Source organism: Pleurodeles waltl, chromosome 4_1 (genome assembly GCF_031143425.1).
Source record: "Pleurodeles waltl isolate 20211129_DDA chromosome 4_1, aPleWal1.hap1.20221129, whole genome shotgun sequence".
Lineage (NCBI taxonomy): Eukaryota > Metazoa > Chordata > Amphibia > Caudata > Salamandridae > Pleurodeles > Pleurodeles waltl.
The window spans coordinates 94,504,800-94,510,952 of record NC_090442.1 but is presented as its reverse complement, the minus strand read 5'-3'; the positions used below and the strand labels follow the sequence as shown (position 1 = coordinate 94,510,952).

General features: G+C 40.6%; 1 pseudogene; it reads left to right on the top strand.

Annotated features, from left to right (window-relative positions):
* Positions 1-4,389: 4,389 nt before the first annotated feature.
* Positions 4,390-5,316, top strand: LOC138288437 (olfactory receptor 5A2-like; annotated as a pseudogene).
* The last annotated feature ends 837 nt before the right edge of the window (positions 5,317-6,153 follow it).

Below are 6,153 nucleotides of genomic sequence, written 5' to 3'. Positions count from 1 at the left end.
GATTTGTGGACACTATGGGATTGATTGCACTAGGGCAAAACATAAGTGGGGTTGCCCCTGGGAATCTTTTCCTCATTGGTTAGCGTGAGTGTGCAGGTGGAACCCTCACCTACTGGATGCTGCCAATCGTAAATGTGATGTCCCAAGAAACTCCTCAGAACAATTTCTGGACAGGTGGAAGAGCAGAAGAGGATTGGACCCTGATTTCTGTGACCTCAAAGGAGTAGTGGGGAACTGGATTGGACTCCCTTGCACCCAGGTGTTGGAGTCTAAGGAGGATCAATGGGTTGCCCATTACCACCTTAATGCTCCCTCAACTCTGCAAAGCATCTGCATGATCAAGCCCTTAATATCATAAAGGCTCCCCTGAATTTTTGAACTGTTAGATGAAAAGCTGAAGCAAAACAGACTGACTCCTAAAAACGTTTGGACTTCCAGACCTTCAGAGCATTGGCAACAATCACCAGACACAGTCCAGCAAAGTCACAACTTCTCTGGGCTGAAGAAATAAAAGTAACCCACTTAGAGATGCTCTGCAGCAGCACATCTGTTTTCACCGGATGTCTGTAGGAACGTGTCTGGCCTGGTGGAGCCCCGTTCCATACAGCCTGCTGCCTTGCCATGCTGAGAAATGTTTACTTTCCATTTTGCACGCTATTTCACAAGCTAAAATCCATGATCAGACCATACCTCTTAGTGTATCTTACCTTCGGATCCATTGAGGTCTGCCCCAAAATGGACCTCAGGGCTAGTCTACCATGACCATAGGCTATCTTTGTTGAAGAGCGCATCTATCACACTATTTTCACTTGCTTGGTGTTTTTACTTTATTACATAATAAACACCCTAAATTAAGCCTCTCTGCTCTCTCTCAACCAGAGAGCTGATATCAGGTTAATTTAGTGAATTTATTGTACACCCTGAAAGGATAATCCTATTTTTCCTTGAGCTTGACAACCAACCAAATAATAATCCACTTTCTTACACAGAATATTGTAAGGAATTGGGTTATTGGTTGGGGTGGGTAGAAGCCCCACTCAGGCAACAACCACAGCCCTTGTAGGGTGAACGACAAAATATCACTAAATTATCCTGTACTTAACCCTCTGGTAGCTTAACACAAAAGGATTCAGACAATGTGTAAAGTATTCATGCACCACTCGTAGTAATTAAGTGAAAAAACAACACAGGAAAAATACCAAACTAATTTAGAAAAATAGAGTACATTTAAATAAATAAAATAACAAAAGTTGAGTGAATAATACCAGAGTTGTAAATGTTAAAAATGCATGTAGAAATAGTGCCAAAACACAAAAAGAGCCAACTGTGGTTATCTATTTGCACTAGTCCAGGGACAAAGTCACAAGCTCAAGCAGACTGTGATGGATCACAGGCCTGGTACAGGAAGCTGTACCTTTCTGTCCTTATTGCTGTACTACCTAGTCAAAGACTAGTGTTAGATTCCTTTGTGTGAGCAGGAGTCAAAGCCCTTTGAGCTATAAGTGAGGGCAGGTACAGCTCCTCCCAGTAATCCTGTCAGGATGAGATGGCCCATCCTGTCCACACCTAAGAACCTATTGTGTCACTGTCTGGAAGCAATGAACATTCCACAACCATTCGCAGTCACGTGACCTAGGACACTGGCAAAAAGGCACACTGGTTTAGGCACAAAAAATGGCAACCTCCTAATGTGGCCTTTTCAGTTAAAATTCAACTTTACCATTATTGAGGCTTTAACATTAGAATTTGTTTGTGTGTAAATATGATTTTTCTTAGCTGCTCCCAAACTTGAGTTATCATGTGTTAAGTGTAAGAAGGTAATCCAATGTTAGCCTTTGGGAGAGATAGATCTTGCAATAGTGAAACATGACTTCAGGACATGTACAACAAAAACTTACATGTCCTAATTTTTAGATGCATGCAACATACCGTAGGAGCTTTTAGGTCCTACTTTAGGGGTGACATATAAGTATGAAAAGGAAAGTTTGGGCCTGCCAAAATGTTTATTTTGCTGGGTCACATTGGCAGTTTATAACTGCACTACACACTTTAATGGCAGGCCTGAGACATGACTGAAAGAGCTACTTTAATGGGTGGCACAATGATTGCTGCTGGCCTACTAGTAGCATTTAATTTAGATGCCCTGAATGCATGTAGTACCATTTACTGGACACATTAAATATGCCTCTTAGGTGTAGGCCAATATTACCATGTTCTAGGTAGAGAACACAAACACTTTAGCACTGTTGAGCATTGGTAAAGTGTGCAGAGCCCTCAAGCCAACAAAAACAAATTCAGGAAAACAAGAGGGTTGAAGGTAATACCCAAGTGCTTCAGTTCTAACAAGAATGTACAATATAACGTATTCCTAAACTGTAGCTAACATATATCAAACGTGTTTCAATATATTCTTTGAGCCCCAGCATTTGTTCTGAACTAATCTCTCTAGAATATACTTTATTATCCCATCATCCCAAACATTTAAAAGTTTGTTGTATTAAGATACATCATTCATAAAATATTGAAAGTATACCTAACCAAGCATTCCAATCATACATTCCCTACACTTAAAAATGACTTGGGGGAGTGATTTATGTACAATAGGTGAGGTATAGAATTCAAATCACATTTTTTATCTATATCTCTCATAATTCTTTTGTTATAGCCTTCACTTTTGTCATCTCCCCATTGCTGAGAAAAGTAATAGAAAATCGTTATGTAAATGGTGTCTATAAATAACTCCATTTGGATAATAAAGACACATATATTATTCAGTTATTATTTTTCGGATAATACGGCTTCAAAACCAGATTAGCAGAGATAACAAAGGTATTTTGGCAACATTAACTAAAAAAAAACTAATGGTCACTCCCTGGGTAAATAGATTTTTAAAATGCTCTTTTTATTTCCAAAAAAGGCCAGATTTAAAACATAACTAATAAAATCAGAGTGCCGAAAATCCAAAAAATTAATCCCATCAGTAACTCTCCCCTAGTCTTTAGCGTTCAACTAAGCTGTCCCTGACTGTACCACAGTACACAAAACGGGGGGGTTATGGGAGCGTGTGTGCAATCAAACTATTGGAGCCCTAAGTGAGAGAGTACAAGTTGGACAAAGGAGGTTATTTCAATCATGTCAAAGTATGGGATTTCATTTTGATGTAAGGTGTAAAAGTATTTGTCACTTGAAGTCCATCCATCCAACTATTTTTGATCTGGAGATACTGGTCACTAATCGGGGGGGAGCCTCTAGCAAAGAAATTATTTTGTTTTATCTGAGGGCCATTAAAATGCATGCATAAATTAAATATGAGGTCAGAACCAATTACTGGCTTATGCTTTCCTGACGAATGAAACAGAGCAGCCATTGTGTGTAACCTGCAAGAGATAATGAAGAATGTTACATTCAATGGGAATGAAATGCGCAAGACTCAGGCGGCAATTTCCAGTAGCTGGTTTATGGCTCTCATCATCCAACTTTTTTGGACTATTATTCCTTGATGACATGGAGAATATAGTTGTCTTCAACAATGCTATGTCCTTTGAGCCACGTTGTATTTTGTGGATTATATATTCAACTCTGCTGAAGAATTAATAATGTAACAAAAACATATATTTAAGCTTCTTATATTGAAGAGACCTTTGGTCATTATTTCCTATAAAGCTCAAAAGACAGAAATTGTGTAATTCAAGATATATAATAACATTTTACTTCAATGTTGGGATAACTGTAGTCTGGAATGCCAAGCAGGGAATATCATTTTACCTCAATACTGTAGCCAAAATAATGAGGACAAAAAAATCGCAAGATGTGCGCATATATGGAAGTATGGGTTTACTATTCTTAGCTCCACATCTATGTGCCTTTACAATATACCTCTTGTCAAGGTATATCATAGGCCTGATTTAGATATTGGCAGATGGGTTCCTCCATCACAACGATGATAGATATCACATCTGCTGAAACCTAAATCCCATAGGAAATAATGGGATTTAGATTTTGTCGAACGGGATATCTGTCACCATTGTGACGGAGCAAATCATCCACCAATGTCTAAATTAGGCCCTACATGTGTGAAGTTAGATAAAGAAAGTCTATACATATTTACTTGGCAATATTTGGCATCAGTAGTAAGGCTACTAGATTAAGATATAAAGACTTTCCCTACCCGATATTCAAGACTCACACCTTAGTATTTATGTGTCTTGGATTTGCAATGCTAGCATAAATTAGCATAGTAAAGCACTAAGCTGGATTACATGACTGACTTATACATTTTATCCACAGCCATACACCACTGCCTTGACACCCTCAGGGGTGGAAAGTTTTGCTCTACAAGTCGACTGATCAATTGATTGATTATCCCAACAGGTACTGTCTGATTCAAACATGGGAAAAGAAAACCAGACGACAGTGACTGAGTTCATCCTCCTGGGATTCGCCACAAGTCGTGATCTCCAGATAGTGCTCTTTGTAGTGTTCCTTCCCGTCTACATCACCTCTCTTCTGGGAAACATCAGTATGATGGTACTGATACAAATGGACTCCAGGCTCCACAGCCCCATGTATTACTTCCTAAATAACCTGTCTTTCACTGACTTATGCTACTCCACGGTCATCACGCCTAAGATGCTGGCGGGGTTTATCTCACATAAAAAAGTGATTTCCTTTCCAGAGTGTGCAGTGCAGCTTTTCTTCTTCTGTGTGCTGGGTGTGTTGGAGTGCCTCCTCTTAGCAGTCATGGCCTATGATCGTTACGTGGCTATATGCATCCCTTTGCTCTACACAAGGATCATGAGCAGCAGAGTTTGTTGTTGACTGGTATCGTTGGCATTTGTTGGGGGCTTTCTGTCCTCTGTGGTGATATCTGCAAACACACTCAGCTTGACCTTTTGCGGCCCCAATGAGATCAATCATTTCATCTGCAATGTCCTGCCCCTGCTCCAGCTGTCCTGCAATGATGCCACAGCAAGAATCATCTGTCTTCTGATAGTTGTGATTGCTGTGGGGTTCATCTCATTCTCCACCATATTCGTATCCTATGTCTACATCCTTGCTACAATTCTGAGAATTCACTCTGCCGCAGGAAGGAGAAAAGCCATCTCCACCTGTGCATCACACCTGATTGTGGTGTGTCTCTTCTATGGCACGGGCCTCATAATGTATGTGCAGCCATTAACCAGCTACTCCCCGGAGCAGGACAAGGCTGTCTCGGTCTTTTACACAGTGCTGATCCCCATGCTCAACCCCCTCATCTACAGCCTGAGAAACAAGGAAGTGAAGGAGGCTCTGAGAAAGGCCATGTATCGCAAGTGAGGATAATCTCCTTGAATGCAGTAAGGAGAAATCAAATCCAGATCATTCTCCAAGACCTCAGGGTCAGGTGACATGTGCTTTATTATGAAACATTTGGGAGCAGATGTACAAGAAACTGGTGCATCAGCACTGATGCGCAAGTTTTCTTGCTTCATCACTGCCCCACCTAATGACACCAGGAGTGTGACGTATTTATAATATGGCGCACCATGGCACACATTAGGCCAATAGGGTCAATATTTTTGATGCAATTACGGCGCTTTGCTCTACTAACGTAAAACAATGTTGACGTTAGTGAAGCAAAGTGCAAGGAGGTTCTTAGTTTAATGTGGGTGCGTCATTTTAACTCCTACTCTGAGCAGGCAATTAAAAACGATGTCAAATATGATGTGTCGAAATCTTGTAGCTTTCCCTGCATCATTTTTGTGGCCCTCCTAACACTGGAATGCCCCCCTTGAATACATTATGCTTAGTGCAGGCATAATGTGGCACAAGGGGGTGAAAAGTGGTGCAATGCATGCATTGCAACACTTTGTAAATCTGGCGTGGCAAAATGCCTTCCTAACTCCTAATTAGTATTAAAAAAAATTACATTAATGTGGCGCAAGGAGGCCATAGAGCCATCTCCCTTCAAATCAGGCACATTCCTGCTCAAACCAGTGCAGCGAAGCCAGAGCTAACAGGATATGAGCTATATTTGGGTGGTGTATGTAGTGGGCACTGCCAGGTCTTTTCAGACCTTTTTTATGTATATTTTCATAATGTACCCTTTCTATCTTTGAAGAAGTGCACTCAGAAGCCATCTATTCAAAGGCTGACACCCGAACTCTACTTAGT